Below are 23,805 nucleotides of genomic sequence, written 5' to 3'. Positions count from 1 at the left end.
CCATGCCCATTGGTTTGCCAGCTAAATATTCAAGGTGTGCTCTTCTATTCTCAGCTCAAACAAAACATTTTTTCTCCTTCTGCAGAAAATAAGTTTGAGTGTTCAGTAACCTATAAGATACCTTCTTTGTTCTCCTGAAGAATGTGTAAGAATACAATGAGATAAGAGAGGCCTTAATCTCATTATCAAGAACAACTCATGAATATTCAATCACTTCTGAAATTACTGCCAGAGAAGGAGTAGTAGCATTTACTTTAAGAAGAAAATAGTTATCATTAGTATTTTATGCCTAAGTGTAGTTAACATATCCCAATCCATTAGCCTTATCATGCCTGTACATAAAATTAGAAGAGCAGTGAACCTTTCCTTTCTTCCTGCCAAGCCTCCCCCTGTTCACTGGGAGGTGTGGCTGACCTAGAAATACAATTTATTTGAACAGAGATGGGAGGCTGAGATTCTTTGTGCAGTGCAGATGAGACACAGGGGAGAATGTCAAACAGGGAAGGTTCCTTTGGCCATTCACTCTGAAAAGAGCCCAGCCACATCAATTGCTAGCAGTCAGAAATGGCGTGTGGATATGCTGCTTCCTTTTGAGTCTTTTCTTACCTTTGTGTCTTTTTCCCTTTCATATATTCTGAATAAACACCTTAGAGTCTGATGGTAATCTCTCCAGACACACAGATATTTGACATACATGACAGAGGCACAGGCTTTGTAACAGGACTGGTATGAAGTAAAGCAGCCTGAAATCAACAAAGCCAGAGCCCCCAACCTTTGTATCAGAGCCAAATTCTAAAAGCAAACATGAGATAAAGCAACACTAACCTTTTTGTAATAAGGTGAGCAAAACTTTCCCAATAACTATCAATAACTATCCTAAAGGAAATAAGGGTGCATTTAACCAACGTATTTATAGAAAAACTGAATTAAATGACAGTTGTTTACTTAAGACACTGATTCATTTAGCAACATCTTTTCATTTGCCTTATTTTGTGAACCAATTGAACCCACAGAATCTGGGGATCCTGCTTCGTTCAAAAGCATCAGCTAAAGCAAGATGGTATATTTCTTAAATGGATAAAAATTCAATTATTTGTGCATCTCTTTAAGTAACTATGCATCCAATTTTCAGAGAACGTACATTTGTACTTTTGCCAGCAGATTTCAATCACATCCCATCAACAGACTAGCAAACAAGTTTGCAATATAACACGCACACATTTGCACAGCACCACAGTTACTACATTTTGGTCTGATATAAACCCTAACAGAAGGTTAATGTAGGAAGGACTCCCAAAAAGTGAAGCTTAAAGACAGATTTGAAGTAGGAGGAGCTGTTGATCACATATGCCTGTTGTTAACAGATTTTATTCTTTTAAACTGTGGCAGAGGATAAGAAAAGAATGAATATGTTGAAAACTATCACTAGGAAACTTAGAAACAGGATGTTCTCTCTCCAGGTATTTCATTTTCAATCACAACTTTGCAAGCATTAGGAATATGAAAGTGGCTTCCTTGCTTCACAAATACATGCAGATGGAAAAATTAACAAAATATAATTTAATATAAAATTAATTAAATTGAATTATATAAATACAATTACTGTGTAAATATCCTAATGTCTAATTTTATCTTTAACCTGCAAGAGGGAAGAGGGAAAGCATTCATAGAATCGCCCATGATGGAAAATACCTTAAAGATCGTCAAGTCCAACTGCAAACTAACCATACTACCCTCACTCTAACAACCCTCTGCTAAATCATGTCTCTGAGCAGTGGGCACCTTTGAGGGGATGCCCACTGTTTCTGCCATGACTGTATTATAATGAGTGAATAATCCTGAAAACCAAGAATGACAAACCAGAAAAAAAAAACAGAAATAATGGCTGTGATACCAGGAAGTTGATCAGCCTAAAACCTGAGCCAAAACGAGTAGATGGCCAATTGCAAAATTGATTATATATATTTTAACTAAAAATGGTAGTTACGTTGGGCTGTTCTCCTCATCTCTTGGAAGTTATTTGTTAATGTATTGAGGTTATACATCCAACTACTTCTAGAAAAATTCTGTTAATAAAATAGAAACTCCACCTGTTATTTAGGGGATACTCCAAAGTTTAAGACCTAAAAAAATGCTTCCAACACACTCATGAGAGTTTCTGAGCACTAAACTGTAGCAATAATATCTAGAAATAAATTTCAAAATACAAATTACAAAAATAACTTACCTGCAGCTGCTCAAATTATTTTTTTTATAGTTCTGTGAAGAAAACTAGAAATCTCCAAAAATCAGGTGACCTCAGCAGCCGTTAGAAACCTCTCTCACAGAAGTCACAGAAGTCAATGCTTGCAATATATGACCTTTTGAAAAAGACAGTTCTGTTCTGCTTATACGTACGAAAACATGTCTTTTTCTCCTCATCTTCCAAAGTTTCATCCAGATGGAAAAGACATGAGAAGACAAAGTTCATTCTTCACACAACTGTGAAATTGTTCAGCCAAGATCTAATGTATCTAAGTTGCAAATCTTCTCAGGAGGGCTGTGAAGCTGTTTCTTGTTTAACTCTCTGCTCCTCTTACAATCCCTTCCCTGTAGTGACTTCTAGCAGCACCATGTCCAGCCCAGGCAAGCTACTCTTCTGGGGGTTGAGGCATTTTTGTGAAGGCCATCAGAGAAATACCTGTGCTTTCAAGCCTCCAACAGAGGGCAGGGAATAGTACTTCATGATTAGGGTGCTGTGCAAATATCAGCACAACCACCCAGCAACCAGGATTTTACAATAAGGGTAAGAAGCATGCTTCCTTCAGGAATGGCATGCACACAAACTTCTATGATCAGGAGAAGGCAAGGTGAAGTCTTGAACCCAGATGAAGGGAGCAGAGTGCATAATACAAATGTTTCCAGGTCAAACATGTAAGCCTCGAGAAAGGGAGGCAGCATGGCTAACTCCCTGCACTGTGGGTGCATCCCTGAGCTGTAGCCCAACCTGCACACACATCGCCTTGTATGCTCTCAGACACTGTCACACCCATTCACTCTACTTCACGAGCTGAGAATTGTGAAAACATAGCTATCCATAGGAAAAGACCTCGCAAACAAATGAAAACCTCAACCAGTCAGAAGTCAAATAAGAAGTGCTTGGAATAAATGTTGGAAGTGATCAGAGCATCTCATGTAAGTACCATCAGCTGCTTTCATTTCAGAACAATTCACTTTGCTATAGGTTTACCAGTAAGGTAATGATGAGTGAGATTACATGTGCTCCTAATGAATCTAAAAACCTCTTGCTCAATGTTTGCATCCTCTCCATGTGTTCTTTCTTTCCACTGAAAGGGGAAGACCCTGCATTCAGCTCTGTTACCAGTTTCAGTCCCTAGGGAAAGGGAAAGAGAGTGACAGGTGGATTTGAAGCTGCACGATTTTAAAAATGCTTGCCTCTGCTCCAGCCTGTGGTGTAAAACTGACAACCTTGTCCTGTTCACCCTAAGGACAGTGAGCCCTCAGCAATAAATCACACCGCCGTCTCCCACTGAGCCCTACCACCAGACTGTTGCCATAGCAGTGAAAGGCAAACCTAGCAACAGGCACATGAGCCTCTCAAGTATACAACTCTGAACGACATTTTAAAAATAAATTAAATTACTCAGCCCTGCCTCTTCCATCCCCCTCCTTTCCAAAAGGTATACTGTGTCTCAAAGAGCTGTCAAGATTATACCATTTTTGCTCAGATGCATGAGAGAAGAGATTTAATTACTACTAAAATTAAAAAGATAAGAGCTGCTCCACAGCAAAATTAAATAGTTGGCAGTAAGATTGCTTGTGAGTTCTTGTAAGAACTGTTCTCAGGGCTACTGAGAACTGAGATACTGAGTATCTAAGTAGTTGCATTAAGCAATAGATAGCAAAATAATTGTTTCTTTTTAACCTGGGTTTGTTTTGTAACCCAGACTGCCTTCTCTCTGGAAAAACAAAACCAAACCAAAAAACAAAAACAAAACAAAACCAAAAACCTGTACTTGCATTACTGGTTTTTGGTTTCCATTAGTACCACAAGCAAAGATTATTTGTGCCTGTTAAAAATGAATCCCTCTCCAGCAGAAGATTTTTAGCTTCCATTTTAATGTGCTTATCAACATGATTATTCAGTGCATATCTCAACTGTCTACAGCATCTTTAGAAGGATATTAACTTTTATTCTGAAATTATTTACCTACATCTTCAATTTTAAAAACTTGCATACTGATATTTTATCTCTATGGCTCATACTTGAAGCAGCAGCCTGCAGAGGAATGCTCAGAGCACAGTGTTGGACTTCAGCAGTTTCACACAGCCAAGCATATTGCAGTATTACATCACGTGAATACAGCCTTTTCATAAAAAGGGTCTGAAGTTCTGTAGGCCAAATGGACATTAAGGAAGCTTGCAGAATAAGAGGATTGTAACAGTTTATTACCTCCTTTTCAGCAGAGGGTTTTTTCCTGGCTACAATTATTTTTTTTCTGAACAAGATGTACTTGATGAAACCATTTGGGTAATCATTCTTCTCCTCTGAAATCACAACCTCCAAACTATGTGAAGATTACTGAAGGGATAACTCCAACAGAAGTGCTCCACCAGGTTTTGCAAGTCACCTCTTCAGCTAAATTCAAGCTGGATGAAGTGGATCCACTCACTGCTCTGCAAAATTTTGATGGAATTGATTTGATTTGCTTACCTGCTATGATAAAATTACTTAGACAAACAAAACACTTCTCTTCCAAGAGTCAGCAGGGAACACAGGATGTTCTACAGAGTCCCTAACAAAAACAATCTAACATTCATCCTCATTAAATTCGTACACATGGCCCAGCTCAGGGGGAGAGAGTAACGAGGAGGCAAATTTTTCAAGTGTCAGTCTTTGGCTAGGAAGAAAGCAAAGTAGGTTGAAGCATACCACATTTGTTTGAGCACAGTAAAAGGTGATTATTTTAGAGATTTATAATCAAAATGAACTCATACATAAATATTAATTTGCACCGCTGCAAAACACCAATATATGAGTATGAATCTCCCCACAGATCCAAGCTAGCATGCTCAAAGGTTGACCAGAAGATTTTGGGGTGATGTTGTTTTATTCGGTATCAGCTTTGGCAAATGCTGGTTGTTCACATTCCTGTTGTTATATCTAGAATCACAACTCATTAAAATGTTTCCATCTGCAATTGGTCTTTTCAGTGAAGGCACCTGTGAATTAGGAACCCTTCCTCCCTCTCAGCTTAGTGCAGATAAATATCAGAATCAAGATAGTAACACTCATGGTAAGTCAAGTATAAACAAAAATTATACCATCTGGCACAATTAGTCAGCCCGAGGGCTAGTTAATGAACTGTAATATACACAATCTAACATGCATGCTGCAGTTGTAATTGTTTATGATACCAGTAATGTGTAGATTTAGCAGAGGACATAAGTATTCTCTTTAGAATACACAAGCTTTTTCAAGTATTCACAAACATTAAGACTGTTTTCCAGGACATTTCTATGTGACTTGCTATTTCCGTAACAGCAAACTAACTGAGATTCTTGTTTTTCAGACCGCAGAAGCTGTGATAAACATCTAGTTCAGACTGTGGTTTTGACAGCTTACAACATGACACAAACAGACGCATAGAAAATCATTCTGGGGATTCCGCTACTGAAATGTGGTTTAAATGCCTGCTGTAGATCAAGAATGACAAATGCCACCATCCTCTACACCTCATTCTTCTACGTACACTAATTAACTGTGCCTGAGGAATCAGCTCTAATACGGTCGTCCACCAAGAGCAGACAGCAGCTGTTAACTCCCCTTCACGGATACCATTACAGGCCTCCTATCATCTGACTGCTGCTGAGAAAATTAACATCTTAAATGTGTCATTTCTTAGCTGCTCCTGCTAGCTCTGCTTTGGCAACATTTCTGTTAAAATTCTCCTCTTTTTTAGGACTGCAGCACTCATCTCCACAGTATGTGCCATCGAGAGATCCTGACTCTACATTAAGAAACAAATACATGTAAAAAAGAAATATAATCAGGTTAAACATGAGCACAACTGTCTTACATGACTGCAGTGAATTAACTTTATTATTTTCCATTGCCTCTGAGACAGTATGTACATCTATAGCTAAAAATACGTGTGTTAGAAAATCAAATTTATTAAGCTTAATTAGGTGCACATGCCTTTTCCCCACACAAGATTTAATAATACAGTTTGCTTGTCTTAAGCTGTACACTTCCTCAAAAATTCTGCACAAACTATGCCAGTATTTCTAGCCATATTGAACACCTGCTTTTCTGCCACTAAAGAATAGATATCTGAATATATTCTATAACCAAAATGGTAATCAGTGTGTCATTTCCTATTTCAGTAGTAGTGTTTCCAGCAAGCTGACCACCTCTTTTTTATCACATTGCTGATGAAAGGCAAGGTGTAACAGAACAATGTGGTTTTACCATTAACGTTTAACTTGATTGCCTGCTCCCCTGTGAAGTGCCATGTATTCAACAACTTAACAGCTGATATTAAAAAGTATCAGAATTTTCTTCATGCCCCATCTAACACCTTGTTTGCCATGCTCTATTATTTAAGCAAACCAAACACAAAAAACCTCAAAGCAACTAAAAGCAAAAAAAAAAAACCCAAACTTTTATCTCAGCATTATGTAGCTAAAGGAAGAGCTGTGGAAATGAGGAGTGGGGAGAGGGAGTGAAAAACAAAGCAAAACAGAAGGTCTGAAGATTTAGACTGGCAGGTCTAGGCTGTCTGTCTGTAGCATGGCATCTCACCTACCGATACAGTCAACACTTGTGCAAACATTTGATTTAATATACACAAACTCTGTAGAGTAGCTGTAGATTTACATCTATGCCACTTCTACGCTTCCTCCCCCATGTCATGGAGCCTTTAAGTGTTGAGAAATCTATGTTAAGTGAAACTTGCATGCTTGAGAGAGATTCTTTACCTCACTTTTTATACACCATTTAACACAAAGCCTGTCTTATACAAGAGGCTTGTTTTTAACCTCCCTTCGGTGGGTACTGAACTCCCTCACTTGGTAGCCTCACAGAGCATCAACACATCATTATGATTAAACATCTGGATTTATCAGATATATCTTTTGAAATGGCAACAAGAATTGAGCATCAAACTCATTCACCAGTCAAAAAATCTTCTTCCAGATATTGAGTCCCTGGAAGACTTTTCCTTGAAGATAACATTGCTTCCCAGCACGTGCCTCTAAAATTATTTAGCAGCAGCTGTCTGTCTGCCTGTATCCTTAACATCTGTGTTGACAATGAACAGGTGAGTTAACCATGCTACTTCCATACATTGCTACCAAGGATCTTCCTTCACATGAGGAACATAGATGGCTTCATCCCAGCCTCACCTTTTCTCAGGCTGCCCTGGAGGTAAACTGTATCATTTTGTATCCACAATATCTTAGGCTGATTGCATGGGAAATGCTCATGTTGATTTTCTGTAAAGCTCCACTCTGCACTTAGAACTCTGTAAATACCCAATCAATGTTTTTCCTGTTCTCTGTACACACCTAGGGAAATGTGATTCTACTTCGGAGACCAAAAGCTCTTTGCTAATGCAGAGGTTATTTGTATCAACAATTTGCTAATGACTTTTGTGCAACTATTAACGTTAGCACCCATAAAGAGATGAGGGAGAAGACATTGCCATGGGTGAAATTCAGGCCTAACAGAAAGACTCCGATGATGGTTTAAAGTTGCACTTTGTATGAAATGAAAACAGAAGAGCTGCTTCATGAAATCGTTAACAAAGTGAAGATGGTGTCAAGAATTCCTAAAACTTTCACTTTGAAAAGAAATCTTTACCTTGAGCCAAGCTTAGAAAACTGTTTTGAAGCACTGCACAAAGATAGGATTAAGTCCTACTGCTTCTTTTGTAAATATGCCTTTTAGAACATGTGTTGTTCACATAACTACATGCATACTCAATGTCTCAGACAAGCCCAATCTCAAAGATTTTATTTCAGAGTGTCTCCCTTCTCCGTTCTCAGTTGTCAACTTCTGCATATTTTCCATGTGAATGCTAAGAAAACTGGAAGATATTTTGAAATCAGAACTTTGAAAACGTATCTGTCAAGAGAAGGTTTAAGTCCATCATGCATAGATGAAAAACACAAATGAAAGTTTTTGAAATATATTATTTCAAAACAGAGCTCTTATGGGAAATGATGTGGCAGCAATATTTGTTTTAATACTATTTATAGGGTGAGATCCAATTCTCAGTCTAGCTTCTTGCCATCTGATAATCAGATAATTTTGCAACATATCATGAATATGAACTGGGATCATTAAACATTTTCAGCAGTGGGATCTGAAAAACACTGAGGAGTCAAGGAAATCCACCTGTTCTATGAGAAAATTTAGCTGAGTATGGTTTCTCATTGTATCAATGGATTTATGATTACAACATACTGCATTAGACCGACCTTAAAGCCTTCCCCATTACACTCAAGGTTTATCTCTATTTTCTTAATGAACCGTGCTCTAGTGCCAGCTTCCAACTTCCTTGCATTTAGCCATGCTCATTTTATTAAATGCTACTGATTAAAAAACAAAATTATTTCTGCTTTATAAAAATCTTTTTATGAAGAACCACACTGTTAAAATATTGGTTTCACGGGGTTATGAAAATATCCCTTAAACTTTCTGTCTCGTCTCAGGAAGAGACACAGGACTAGTACTAAAGAAAAAGAGCCCGAGAAGGGAGGCATGCTCAGAGCGACCCTTCTGGTATACTTTTGAGGTTCAGCCAAACTAGCAGTTACGTTAACTGAAGGTTGCATATGTTCTACTATTTACTTATTTATTCTATGTTATATACCCACCAATTTTACACTATGTAAGGGAACAGTCTTTTCAGCAACCTACTTTTGAAGAGTTTAGATTTGGAAAAAAAAATGTTTCCTTATTTCTTTTGTTGTCCATCAAAAGTCATATGATTGTATTATGACAGACCTACCAGAGTGAATCTTTATGTTGCTCTACACTAAATGTAACTGATCTGTTCGGACACCAAACTAGGAGACTGAATAGACCATTATGGTATCTCTCGTGCTATATTGTATCACTGAGTCAAAGGGCAAGTACCACTTATTGGTGCACTAAAGACTACTTCCAACTACACTTCTATTTTTCCTGGAAGTATCCATTCTAATCCTGACCCACTGTGACCCTCATTAGCTCATAAAAGACAGATAGATCATAGCTCGAGATTCAGTTGCATAGATAAGACATTTCATCTGCTTTCTATGGATTTTTAGAAAGCAACCCTTTTCCTGTCACAGATATGCACTAACAGAAATGGCCTGCTGATGCAATAGCCTCCTGTGTGGGAAAATATGTCCCTCTTTCAATTACTGAGATGAGCAAAAACGAATTTGTAAAAGTCAGCTTACCATGAAACAGTTTTACATGTAAAGACAGCTCAGAAAAAGAACAATAAAGATTTTGTTTTGTTTTCCAAACAAGTCTCCTTTATTTCCTAATTAATTAATTAATTTTGCTGACCCTTTGCTAATTATGGGAATCTCATGTCTAGGGTACAGAAGTAGTAGTAGCTTGGCCAATATGCAGAAAGAAGGGAAGGGGAAGGAAGAGGATTGCACTGGGAAAAAGGGAGCTTTTATCCATTTATTTTGCCAAAGCTATTTCCACATGGCAGCTTTCTCTCCCCTCCTTAAAGCTTCTGTCAAGAACAAGTATCTGCAAATAAGATAGGGAATTACATTCACAAGCTATTTGTTCCAGACAGATTGTCTTACTTATTTGCAAGTGTCAGTATTTGAGGCACTGAGATGAAATTAATTGATAGCTAAATTAGAGGTAGTTGCATTTAGAGAGTTAATTGCTTACTACTTGCAACTACATTTACAAAGGCCAGCAACTACACTTACAAAGGCCAGCATTTGCATGCTTTCCTTTAGATTTGAAATACAATTACTTGGAAAAAGAAACAAATGAAGTGTTTTTCCATCTCAATTTCAAGTCTTCAGAAGAAAACACTGCATCAATCTTTTTCATAAGAATCAGAGCAAATCTCTCCTGCTGCTTCCAGTCTTCATATGACACTGGAAATTATTCAGCCTCATCTCTGAGGCTTGTTCTGAGATAGTAAGATAGAGAGGCACTTGGCAGCAGCTGTTAACCCACCTGCAGAGACAGCTTCTGTCTCATTTCATCTACTGAATTGCTCAAGCCACCAGACTAATGTTTACTTGTTCACAATTAAAGGCACCACATGGAACTCGGAGACAGCACAAGAAAGGAATGCCAGAGCTTCCAGGGCCTGAAATCCAAGCTGCTCCTCTTGCTTAGATACTGGGCAGCTATTAAGACCAAGCATATCCTGGAATGCCAAAATGGTTCATATAGGGCAGAAATAATTTCTTTCTGACTAAGCACATGAAACTGCTAGATACTAAACAGCTGTTTCTGTACTAGAAGTCTTAAACTGTGTATTTATCAGTGTTCTGGTTGATGATCATCTTCATAGAAAGCAGTCATTAAAACAGCTATGTTCAGTACAACAAAACCCTGTATTTTGGAGGATTAATTTGCCTGAGAAGTGGATAACATTGAATGAAATAGCATACATTGGAAGATGTTAGGACAAATTGACATGCCCTCCCTCTTAACTATTATGTCCTTGGAAATTACTTCCGCTAACAGTAACTTTTTCCTTCTGGACAGCTAGGTGTTATTCTGAAAAAGTAGATGCATGCAGTACTGGCAGCAGGCATGTTAGCCTAGAGATTTACAAGGTATTATCAGTCACTGTCTCTTCACAGTAGTTATGACTGCTGAATGTTAGTCATTTTTATCCCTGCCATAAATAAACTCACAATAGCACTACAAAATAAACAAATAAATAAAGTGTTTGTTGTTGTTGTTCTTTTTTGTTTTTATATTAAGGAGATTCAAGATCCTCAGAAGGAGAAAAAGAAAAAAAGAAAAGCATAACAAAGGATTCTACCTGGATTCCAGGATGAAGCTAAGAAAAAGGGCTTCAAAAGCTAAAAGCAGTTAGCAATTTTAGTTACATCATTTTTGTTTAAACAGAAAGCATCCACTGCTATGTGCTTAATTTACTCATAAAATCCAAGAAAGAAAAAATTCTATTCTCATTCTGGTTACCCAAGGAAACAAAGGTACAGTGAGTTACTGAAAGTGTTGCACTTTCTGAAATGCTTGTACCTAACATGGAATATGTGGAGGAATTTCCAAGGCATGAAGATGCCTCCACTTCATGGAAATGAGCAGCACTGGAAACAAGAGATCCAAACAAATGTCTAAAGAGATGAAAAGACAACCCTCAGTAATATTTCAGCTATTTTTTTCTTCTTGAGCATCCCCAGAGACAGCAGCCAGACAGCAAACATACATACAGGACTAAAGCAGGCAAATTCTGGGCTGTTTTCAGTCCAGCTAGACAAAAGACACTGAAACAGGCTGGAAGAGTTTCAGTGGAGAGGTATTAAGTCCCTGTGAAGCAGGGGATTTCTTTCTGAGAAAGAAATCAAAAAGAATCTGAAGTGACAGGCATAGGGATGAGAAATTCAAACCTATTGGAAACCCAGGTTGATTGGTTAACCTGCTCAAGAAGCAGCCTGTCCTCTCTCCTCAACAGTTGCCTTGACATGAACTAGCAAGCTCAGCTTCCCAAGTCAGAGGATCTTCTCCCTGTTAATTGCTGCCAATTCACCAATTCAGTCAGCATTGGCTGGACAATATAGGTCTTCCCATCCTGTTTTATTTAGACATGCTATTCCCTAGTCCATTCTTAGATACAAATCCAGCCAGATAAGAACAAGCAAACAAACAAAAAACAGACATCTTTTTCACCTGTTGTGTTTAGGAAATGGTCTGAGAGTAGAACATGCACAATTGAGCAGATTTTAGGATCCTAAGTACAAATGAACCACCCAAAACAAAAAGTGATTGTAGTGTAAGCAATGCATTCTTTCAGAGTGTATGTTACTGAGTAGAAAATGCTTCACCGAGGAGCTGAGCACCAACCACATTATTTTCAGCAAAAAATGAACTAAAAATTATTTTTCTGATCTTAAGGCTGCTCTACAAGTAAGATATGTATGCTGGAATAGGCTGCAAAGTATGATTTCTAAGTATGTTATTTACTTTTTGATATCTGAGTACTAAGCTATCAGAAAACAATCAATCAGTCACACTGTGAAAGTAATCCCAAGATCACTATCAGATATTTAGAAATGTAGACATCAGGTTATCTTTTTCCAATAATTTAATGAAGAATTAGTAAATTGAACTTGCAAAACATATTCTTTAGCAGTTTTTTTAGTTTGTTCTAAATAGAACAGGTTCATATATATGTTGTATGAGAAAGTTTTTAACAATGCAAATGAAGGCAACAGTCCTCTTGGATTTTTTATTGAATAACATAAGATATCAAGGAGAACTTTTTGATGCACAATGAAGTGACAGGTAATCCTTTTAATCTGTACTATTGCCTCCTAACTCAGTCAGTTGTCTGCCATGATACTGCTTATGTCATTAATTGTCATTTGTGAATTGGGCCATTGCAAAAGACATAACGTGGTAAGAAGGAATCAAGCTATAATCAGACATTAATACATTGGGTATCATTAAAGGCATACCAGCATTTCTAGTCAAATAACTTTTTGTGATTGAGTAGCTTGTGTCTTGAAAACCTGCCTATCAGCTAAAATTTGGCAGCTTTTGCTCATGATTCCTAATGTAGTTAATAAGCAAAGCCATCTCTCTATTTTGTAAGCATCAACTGATACTTTAAATTTGGTTGCCATAATACTGTAACTGCATATGCTCAGACATAATGGCTTTAAAATCAGCATTTCTCTTTTTCTGCAGCTTTTTTTCATCTCTAATCATCGAGTATGATATTGTCACCCACCTCTTTGTCACTACCCCAAGAACACTTCTGGCTGCTCACACTTTTTGCATGAAATACAAACAAAATTAAATCTCACCTTCCTCCTGCTGCCCTCTTTGCAACTGACCAAGTCTATGTGTCCTACTCAAGATGCACACTTGCTGCTTCCAGGATGGCTCCCTGCCCTTGAAGTCCCATCTCCAGAGAGTCTGAGAGGTACTCCACCCATGTACATTCCTCTAGAGAACATACACACCTCATTAAAAGAAAAAAAGTTTCATTCTAGCTTTACAATACAGTAAGTGACAGAAACTCTGTAATGAGTATTTTCAAATCTCTCTTTGGCCATCTCTTTTGTAAACTGAGAAAAGTGGCCACATGGAATTTTACAGTTTCATCTTTTAACTTCAGGTTATTAAAGTACTTCACATTCAAGCTCCTAAAAATATTTCCTGGTGTATAAGTATTTTTCTCAACGTTCACTCAGAAAACAGAAGCAACTTACACCAGAAACAAAACAGCGAATGCTCAGCTCTCAGTTCTTTTGAGCAAACCACAGTTTCTTGTCCTCAGGCTAGGGCAAGTAGAAGTCAGGCTAGGGCAAGTAGAAGTCAGGATTCTTAAATGTGAATGTGCATACTGTGAATTTGACAGTAAGGATTTCTCAGAAAACTGAAGGACAGTAAAATACGTAATGGTCGACGCCATAATATAAGTCCCCTGTGATTTCTTTATTGAGACAAAATCAATTTTTTTTTTTTTTTTTTTTTTTTGTGAGAGACGTGGTTCATTAAAAAAAATATAATGTTAAGATGCTTATTTCATTTTTCAAATATAGCTTTTATGCAAGAGATGATGCAATTTTTGTACTTCATAAATACATCTTAGTACAAATATTCAGCCTTTTGGGAAAAAGTCTTTATTACAGAGACTATGTGTTCACTAAATTGTATTGGGAGAAGCTGAGGAAATGAATCACCTAAGATTGATGCTCCCTATCTTCAGAGAAGCTTGTGCTGGATCTTATCTGGAAACATTGATATATTAGGTCGTTTAGCTTTATAAGAAATTTTATTTTTTTAACTTGATTTATGATGAAGTTCTGTAGGCTTGAGACAGACTATAAAAAAGGCTGAGCAGTAACATTACATTCTCTTAATTCTCTTAATGAGCAATACAACTGAATGTTTATTAACTTGCATGTAATCTTAACAGACAGCCCCTTCAGCATTGATTTTTTGGTGACTTTTAATTAAAAGCAATTTAATTATTCGTTAAATTCTATTATCTGTACATTTCTAAGCCTGAGTACAAGATAAAGATGTCTAAGTCAGATAAAAGTATAGCCAAGGATTTAACTAGTTAGAAGTAAGCAGAGGACTAAGAAGTGACCTATAACTAGAGATAAACAAGAAGTTACAGAAGGCAATGTCAAGAAAGAGAGTGTGGACATTTTTTTAAAATTCATGATTTAGCTGTGTTTGGGTTATATTTTCAATTTTGTTTGGCGCTGTTGTGTATATCATATCATTGATAAGGTGCTAAAAGTCCCCCCACTGTTTGCTCTTTCCTCAGTTTGCAACTCTTTAATTTTATCATTTTGAAATCTGTATGTTGTATTTAAGCACTCACAGATACTCTGGCATTAGTTACTTTAAGTAATTCCTTCATCTCTCAGAGAAAGAGAAGAGCATCTTTGGTAACAAGCTCTCCAATTTAATAAGGAGGATTTTAAACTAGAGTTGCCAGGGGAGGGGATCCTCAAACCATCCCACTTTGAGGATGATGATGGTAATGGATGCCCTAGGCTTGCAGTTGTATCGCAGTCCAGCAAGACACCACCAAATGTGCAGGATGAGGGAACTCCAATTGGAAAATCAGCCTCAACAGGACCCAACTCAAATGCCTGTACACTAATGCACGGAGCATGGGGTGTCTACAGGGCTATGTCATCATTGGAACCACTGAGATGTGGTGGGATGTCTCTCACTAAAGAACACGGAAAATAAAGATGTGATTGGTGGTAACCAACATGGCTTCACCAAGGCAAATCATACCTGACAAACTTGGTGACCTTTTATGATGAAGTTACAGACTCAGTGGCTAAAGGAAGATCAACTGATGCCATCTGCATGGATCTGTGCGAAGTATTTGACACTGTCCCACATGGCATCCTGTTAACCAGATTGGAGAAAAATGGACTTGATAGATGGACCACTTGCTGGATAAGGAATTGGCTGGATGGCCACACTTAGCTGTGGTCAGTGGGTCAGTATCCAAGTGGAGACTGGTGACAAGCTTCATTCCTCAGGGATCAGTGCTGTTTAATATCTTTGTACAACATGGAAAGTGGAATCAAATGAATCCCCAGCAAGCTTGCAGATGATGTCAAGCTGAGTGGTGCAGCTGACACGCTAGAAGGAAAGGGATGCTATCCAAAGGGACCTACAAAGGCTAGAGAGTTGGGCCCATGCCAACCTCATGAAGTTTAATAAGTTCAAGGTCCTGCACATTGGTTGGGGCAATCCCAAGTAAATATACATGTTGGGCAGAGAACAGCCCTGAGGAGAAGGATTTGGGAGTGTTGGTTGATGAAATATTCAACATGAGCCAGCAGAGTATGCTTGCAGCCCAGAAGGTCAACTGTATCCTGGGTTGCATCAAGAGAAGCATGATAACCAGGTTGAGGGAGATGATCTTGCCCCTCTTCTCTGCTCTCATAAGAAACCAATGGAGTATTGTGTCCAGTTCTGGGGCCCTCAATACAAGGAGGATATCAAGCTACTGGAGTGGGTTTATAGGAGGGTCATGAAGATGATCAGAAGGCTGGAGCACCTCCATTACAAGGACAAGCTGAAAGAGTTGATATTCTTCAGCCTAGAGAAGAGAAGGCTGAATTGGGTCCTTATAGGGGCTTTTCCAGTACCTGAAGGGGACCTGCAGGAAAGCTAGGGAGGGACCCTTTGTTAGGACATGTAGAGACAGGACAAGGAGAAATAGTTTTAAACTGGAAGAGGGTAGATTTAGATTAGATATTAGGAAGAAATTCTTTACTGCGAAGGTGGTGAGACACTGGAACAAGTTGCCAAGTGAGGTTGTGGATGCTCCCTCCCTGGAAGCATTCAAGATCAGGCTGAATGTGGCTTTGAGCAAACTGGTCTAGAGGGAGGTGCCCCTGCCTATTGCAGGGAGTTGGAACTAGGTGATCTTAGAGGTCCCTTCCAACCCAAACTGTTGTATGATTCTATATAGTAGGTAGATAATTCAACAGTAAAGCAATAAGAAAATCACAGTAATGAAAAGCAAAAGCAGAAAATTATTATAAACTAAAAGGTTTAAGTTATGTAACTTTGAGTTAAAATAGCATTTTTAAGCCCATGATTATATTTCCAGTGACATTTACCTTAAAAAATAATCACTAGATTATTTTTTGGGCTTATATTTTTAATAAAAACTTACTGACACTCAAAATGATCCAAACCATTTATCTTTCACCATTGCCCTATTTAGTTTAGGCTTTGCTCCCAACTGCTCTAGGAGTTAAGAAAAAAACAAAACATCACCCTGCATTACAACTGGGGTTAAAAAGCAACTAAAAGAACAAAAGAAGTATAAGAGAAGGATTCTGATGCAGGATACTTTTACCAGAGTAGCTTGCCAGAGGTGTGTTCTGTTTTCCACTGAAGTCAAGAGATGATTTGCTATGGCAGTTATCCACAGAACTAAGTACTTCCTCATCCATTTGCACCATTACATAACTCTTCAGTTGTTTTTAGCAATGGCTTGTTTTTATTTGTTTGAATTTTCTCCAATCTCCTAACAAATATAATCCCTGCTGGATGCAAAAGCAAGCTTTTCTTCATTTGCCATCCTTGTGAAATCCCCAGTCTGAAACATCAACGCAAACATTAGAAACCAATCTTCACTTTTTGTAGCTGTTTTGCACTTACAAACAACAGCAATCGAACAGCAAAATGTAACATAGTTCAGGATGGATTTTAGGGAACAATGAAGCTATTCTGAATGTATCTCCTTGCCATCTAAATGCTTAGAAATCTGGCCTATTTGAATCCACAGTATTTAAAACTTGACTTTCTTATGCTACCTCTTTGACAGGCAAGGTGGCATGTCAAATTTTAAAACTCAAGGCACTAATGGCCAGACTAACTACACTTTCCTTTTTTCTCTCCCTTACAGCTTTGACACAAGTCACCTTTTTACGTTGGGATTAAAAAAAGCTTTAAAAAATAAATAAATAAATAAATAAAAAGCTGCCAGTAGTTAAGACAAAGGAGTCCCTAATGCCATCAGTAACATCATCTGAGCCAGTAACAGCCAGCTTATTGGGTAAGAACCGAGTACAGAGTGTTGGACAGCAGTGCATCTCTTTCAAAGTACCGGCCTTTGAACGAGGTGTTGTCATCTGCAATTCCAGTGTGATGCACCATTACAAAGCACCCTTCTTCCAATGACACAAACCATCTGTCCCGAGCCCCAAATCCAAAGTGCTCTAGCCTTGCCGTATTACAATGAAGTCAAAGTTCCAACATGATTTAGAAAAACAATTGTTGGTGCAGGATTAGCAAGCAATTTTGCAGGAGCAGTAAGCACTAAAGGGCTGGCTGGCATCCCATACAAAATACCATTATTCAGACTGTTTCAACACAATTCTGCTTGTATAACACATACACTCTGTGCTCTTGTTCCCACAATTCTTCACTATTGGCAACATTAACATGAGAACAGAACCTCAGTCAGCAAGGAGAACTGGATGAAAGTTTACAGATTTTCCTCACAGGGCATCATGCAAGTATTGTCTTAGATTTTAATCTAATTTATTCAGAGCCTCAAGTTTTGTTCTGAATTTCCAATCAACTTCATTGAATCTAACAATGTCTACTAATATGCAAAGTTCTCACAAAAGAACATTCCTTTCCATCTATTTTGCAAGAAAATACTGTTGCAAATCTTCTGAAAGACCCTCCTGTTTTTTTAGGATAGGCCCATCAAATCAATTAGTGTTCACAGTAAACATCACCTACCCACATAACAGGTAGAAATCAATTCCCCTCCCAGGAACCTCAAAAGAAAAACAGCTCAGGTTGTGAGCTTTGGCTATCCATAAAAGCTGCATTAAAAACTCAGAAGAACTCAGCTGACATTTTACTTACCGCCTAAATGCAAAGCCTGTCACTCAAGTCTGTCCACAAATACTTGGAAACAAAAGCCACAGGGTAACACGGCAATGTCTGTAAGTCAGGTGTCACAATTCCTCGTTTTCTGACAAAATTATTGATGTATCTCACTGCTTTATTGTTGTGTTTTCAAAGGCATGTTATAATTTAGTGATATTAAGGCCCCCTTTCAAGATTTGGTTGTGTATGTGGGAATGCAGGGAAAAAAAAGAATGCTAGTAGTCAAAGATGTATTGGAAGAGAAGACTGTCTGCCCTTTGCAAGAGTTACCAATAGGACCTCATGCTCTCTGGTCAGTATGCTTTCTATTCATTTCCAATTGACACACACACACACACACACGTTCTTTGCCAGTATAGGAACTCATTTCCATAATTAATTGCCTAAAACAGTTTAATAGGAATCATGGCAGCAAAAGAAGAAAAGTAATTTAAAAATCAAAAAGCTCTAATGCATGGAACAATATCTTTGTTTTAAATAAATCTGTTGATTGTTCTGACTTTAAGGCACAACAATGGAAAACATAACCCTGAACTACATTCAGACCAAGAATGAATTTAGCACTTCACATGAGAATTTCCTGCTGCCTCAGACTTGGGCCCTGCAACCTGGGGATGCCGACATGCCTGCCAGAACCATGGGTGAGGCCATCATAGGCTCAGATAAGTCTCTTTCTTGCTCTAGAAAATATTTTTGACTGAAGATCTCTTCCTCCCCTTCCTGCAGTAGGTAACTATTTTTGCCAGTTCTTAAAACTAGCAAAGTAAGGATTCTTGTAAAAGGATATGGAGCAACTCTGGCAAAATCAGAACTAAGAAGATCTGCTCACCAGTCTTCATTTGTTCACTGTCTAAATAATTAGCAATACTGATTTTATCTCTTCTTTCAGACTGGTGTCTGGGTCTACTCCAAAGATGAGAAAGCTCACTCCAGTTTGCAGAAAGAAATTAACATAGAAATTACAAATGCTACTTTTGGTACTGCATTTAAGACCAGCTGACAAGTACAATATAAATGAATTAAAAGAGAAGAAACAAATGTTTCCTTGGGATATTGTTGTGCACGCTTTTTAAAAAAACCAATAATATGAAAATCGTTCTCCTAAAAACATACAGGCCTCGTCTGCTCAAAGAAATGTTCACCTCTCTTGTAAAGAAAACATTCATTCACTACTTAGCACCTAGTACTTACACAGTTGTGCATTACATAAATATTTAGACTAATGTAAATAATTACAATCACAACATACTTAAGTAGCACATAGGGCATTCCAATGCCTTCATATAAACACACACAGTTTTGACTGTTTCTTTTATGTTTGTATTAAACCCCTCAGGCTTGTTGCCTGAAAAGCTGCCATTTTTGAATTTCACCAGACTTCATCAAAAATACTTACATTTGAAAAAGTCCTGTCAAATCCTGGAGAAGAATTTCTTAATCATCTCAAGAGAAATCTTAACAGTATGTATTCATCTAAAGAGAAACCCTAATAATACGTATATTTACTAACCTTTACTCACAAGTTTGAAGCATACAAGACCTGTATCCAAGTACTTACAAGGTTTATGATTAGTTTGCTCAACTGGAATTAAATATTTTAAACTTGATTACTGACTTCATATCTGTCCCCAACTGCAATATTCTTATAACAAAAACTATTTCAAAGAAGGTGCAGCTCATAACTGGTGATCATTAAATCTGAACATACTGGACATTCTTAGAATGCTAAATACAATAATCTGTAATGTAATATACAGAAAGCGCAATGAGATATTGAGTTTCCATTTCAAATGGATGAAATCCAGGAAATTATAGATAGAGATCCTGAGATCTAAATGGAGGCACATCAAAGAATCACAGTGCATTATTTAAGATTCTTAACAGGGACAAAGAAAGGTATTTTAACCCAAATGGAAGCAATAGATTTGAGAGATTTTTTTTCCCCAAGGCCATTTCACATTTACCTATTTATAAATATTATCTGCATTAATTTCTGAACATATGTATAGACCTTGGCTGAAGTGAGCAGGAAAAATGACAGGAAAAATGTAGTTCTATAGAGAATGACTACAGTGTTTTGTAAGAGTAGGATAGAAGTGTAGATATTAATACAACAGGTGAAAGCCCCAAGATTAAGAAGAAACTTAGTTTATTGATGAGTATACAGTATAGATTTGAAACATCACACCTATGCAACTTCTACACAGATGATACAAAATCAAGTGTAAACATTTTGTTGAGTTTAATAGACAGCACATAATTTCTTCATAAACATCCCTTGGAGAAATACCTGGGGAATACTCAGTTGTTTGCAGTTCTTCCTGGGTAGCGTCTGCCTCTCCCTCTCTGTGCATTCACTAATGCCCTGAATTAAGCAAATGCCTTTTCTAAGTAGTTTTCCTGATTTTTTACAGGTTCAACTTCACAAGCTAAGGTTTTTTACTTCTATACAACATAACTGCATGTTTAAATCCAAGACATAAACCATAATCTTTCCAGCACCCTAAGAATAAGGTGAAGTAAAGATGGTCAGGACTCTCATCCCTCACCACACCACTACTCAAGTAGGAAAACACCATCTCCACCACCTGCCAGAGCAGAGGAGCCGAGGCAGCATGCAACATGCAAAGCAAAGAATCAAGGAATCACTAACTTTGGAAAAGACCTCTATGATCATCCAGCCCAACCATCCACCAATCACCAATATTTCCTGCTAAACCATGTCCCTCAATACAACATCTAAACTTTTTTTGAGCACTCCTAGGGCTGGTGGACTCCACCACCTCCCTGATCAGCCCATTCCAGTGCCTGACCACTGTCTTGGAGAAGCATTTCCAAACATCCAACCTGAATTTCCCTAGTGCAACTTGAGGCCATACCCTCTAGTCCTATTGCTAATTACATGGAAGAAGTGATCAACCCCCACTTCACCACAATCTTCCTTCAGGTAGTTATAGAGAGTGATAAGGTCACCCCTGAACTTCCTTATATCTGTACTAAATAATCCTAGCTCCCTTAGCCACTCCTCATAAGAGTGCTTGTGCTCCAGACCCCTCACCAGCTTTGTTGCCCTTCTCTTCTCTCATACAACTCCTCTTATTCCAAGTAACCACTTATGCTTTCCAACCCATATATTTAACAGTCAGAATCCAGCAAAATGGGAATGTTTCCTACAGTCCCATGCTCCCAGGAATTCCAGGCTCTCTAAATTAAAAAAAAAAAAAAAAAAAAAAAAAAAAAGAGTAAATAAGCTTATTTTCACAAGATGTCACATGCACAGTGAATCTTCAGCACATATAAATACAATCTGAGACAAATACTCACCTATTTCCTGTTTCCAATCATGCCATCACAAGTTTCCTCAAATACCAGATATTTCCTGCACTTTGTTGTAGTGAAAGAGCACGTATGCTACCTGCTCAGAAGACTAGAGAAAATATGACCCTATGGTGATGATGCAGTATTCGGGCCAAGATTTCTCCTGTCACAACTGACAGGAAAGTTTTACGTACCCATCATCCAACTTGTCAAAAACACAAGCTTAATCTCTCAGAGGAATCTCAGGTCGCCTGAAAATACTTTGACCTTTAAGTCTCTATTCTTAGTAGGGAAAGTTTGGAAATTCAACAGTAAGAAAATTCTGTAGTATATTAGTAAATCAAACACACCTAGGTACATTAAATTAAACATGACATCTAAAATAAGCCTATAGTTATGCACAGAATTTCTCTTTGGCTAAGTCATACTAAATGCCGGTTGAAACCAGCCTTGCCCATGTTCATTTCTGATCTGTAACAGCAAATTTCTCCAAGACAGTGCTAGATGCTGAGTGCCAAAGTCATGACAGAGAATAATCTGCCAGTTTCCCAGTAAAGGAATTATTAATTTTAAAGATTTCAGTGGGTTTTAGGCTATGTAGTACTCCTTATTGACCTATCTGAAACTGCATAAGACTAGTAGGCTCAGTGCAGCCTACTATGATGCATCTGAAGGAAAAAGGAGAACATACGAGAACTGGAAGATGGCTCACTGCTTTGACTCACTATACAGGCTACATATCCTACACAAGACAAGTCTGTATCAGCCACATTTCACTTCTCAGCCCAACTTCACCCAGGAGCATTCAACACAGTGACTTGGCTCTATTTCAGGGCAACACTTCTGTTTCAAGAACATCACTATATTACAAAGATCACATTGTGCTACTCAGAGGGCAGATGGGTGAGATGTGTGCTCAACTAGGGCACAGAATGCTGATTTTCCACATGGACAATTACACCCTGAATCATTTAGAACTTAATTCTAATTCCAATATCCAGCCAACTTACTATACATCCAAATGCCCAAACTCCCATCATTTTTCTGTTCCCAGGTGTACTGATAGCATCATGCAGAAGCATATTATTTCAGATTGTGAAGCGTTAAACTTTTCAGCTAGCAGTAGGCTGATACAAAATGAGTTTCAGATCACCTTATAAACTTTTGTTTCTCCACTTTTATTACGTAGCAATTACATCACAGATAACATCTGAAGCATTAATCTTCAGTGTCACTGTGAATCAGGGAGGCTACAGATGCATTGTCCATCCTGGTTATTCAAACTAACCATTACCAGCTTCTCCAGTGGGGTACAGATCTCAGCTGGCAGCACACAGAGAACTGTTTGCTGCTTTTCAGAGAAGCAGCAAACAGTTGCTAAAGAATACTGAATGCCTGCTGTCTAATGAATTTAACTAGAACTGCAGATAAAGCACAGTGACATTTTGGGGCAGGCAAGAGCAGATGTATCAGTGTGTTACAAAAAAATCGTACCTGTAATAATATGCTTAAGAAATTGTTGACAGTTCAACTAAAATTCTGAGAAGAAACAACTTAAGAACCCATATTTTGTTCAATCCAGACCTCATACTTGAATTTTCCAGGCCAACTCTATAAGAATATTCTAAGAACACTGCTTTATATCACTATTTAAAAGGATTGGCATGTCCTCATTCAGTAGCCAACAACATAGCTCCAGGCCACCTCTGGAACCCTGCTCATCCCAGGGAGAGGTAGTGATCATCCACAGCCAGTTTGATGTCCTGAATGACATTCAGCCACCTAGAGCCAAAAAATAAGAGTGCCATCTAGCAACACTTCATGTAGATGAATTTTGTTCTCATAGATTTTGTACATTCCACCTCCAAGTACCAATATCAAGAGAACTCAAACTTTTAGGCTCCTCATCTTAGTTGTGTAATAGTGTCTTCTCTGGTACATCTTCAGAAAGTGAGTCCTACTTCTTTGTCCTCACTGTTCATAGAAGTTTAGCCTGGTGAGTGCTTTGAGAAAAAGCTAGAGTACCCAGAGCATGGGTACACTAATACTGATATGAAGGTTACATCATAAATGTTCTGGCTTAAGATTAAGTAGACACTTTAGAAACTGTGCCCAGTTGTGACTTCTGTTATTGAAAGGCTCCCAGAGACAAATTTAGACCTCTTACTTCAAGTTAATACAAGGATCAAGAACGTATCAGCATATACTAGCACGAGAGAGGTCTTAACTCTCATGAAATCCTGTCAGTGAGCTTGTAATGGAAGAGAAATCTTTCAGCTGTCACAGAAAATGAGAACACCTTGAGGTGCCTATGTGTCCAGTTATTATATGAAGGCAGGCAACCAGTAATA

The sequence above is a fragment of the Lagopus leucura genome, unplaced genomic scaffold (genome assembly GCF_019238085.1).
Source record: "Lagopus leucura isolate 7727_CA_CO unplaced genomic scaffold, USGS_WTPT01 Super-Scaffold_100001, whole genome shotgun sequence".
Lineage (NCBI taxonomy): Eukaryota > Metazoa > Chordata > Aves > Galliformes > Phasianidae > Lagopus > Lagopus leucura.
This window is presented reverse-complemented; position numbering follows the sequence as displayed.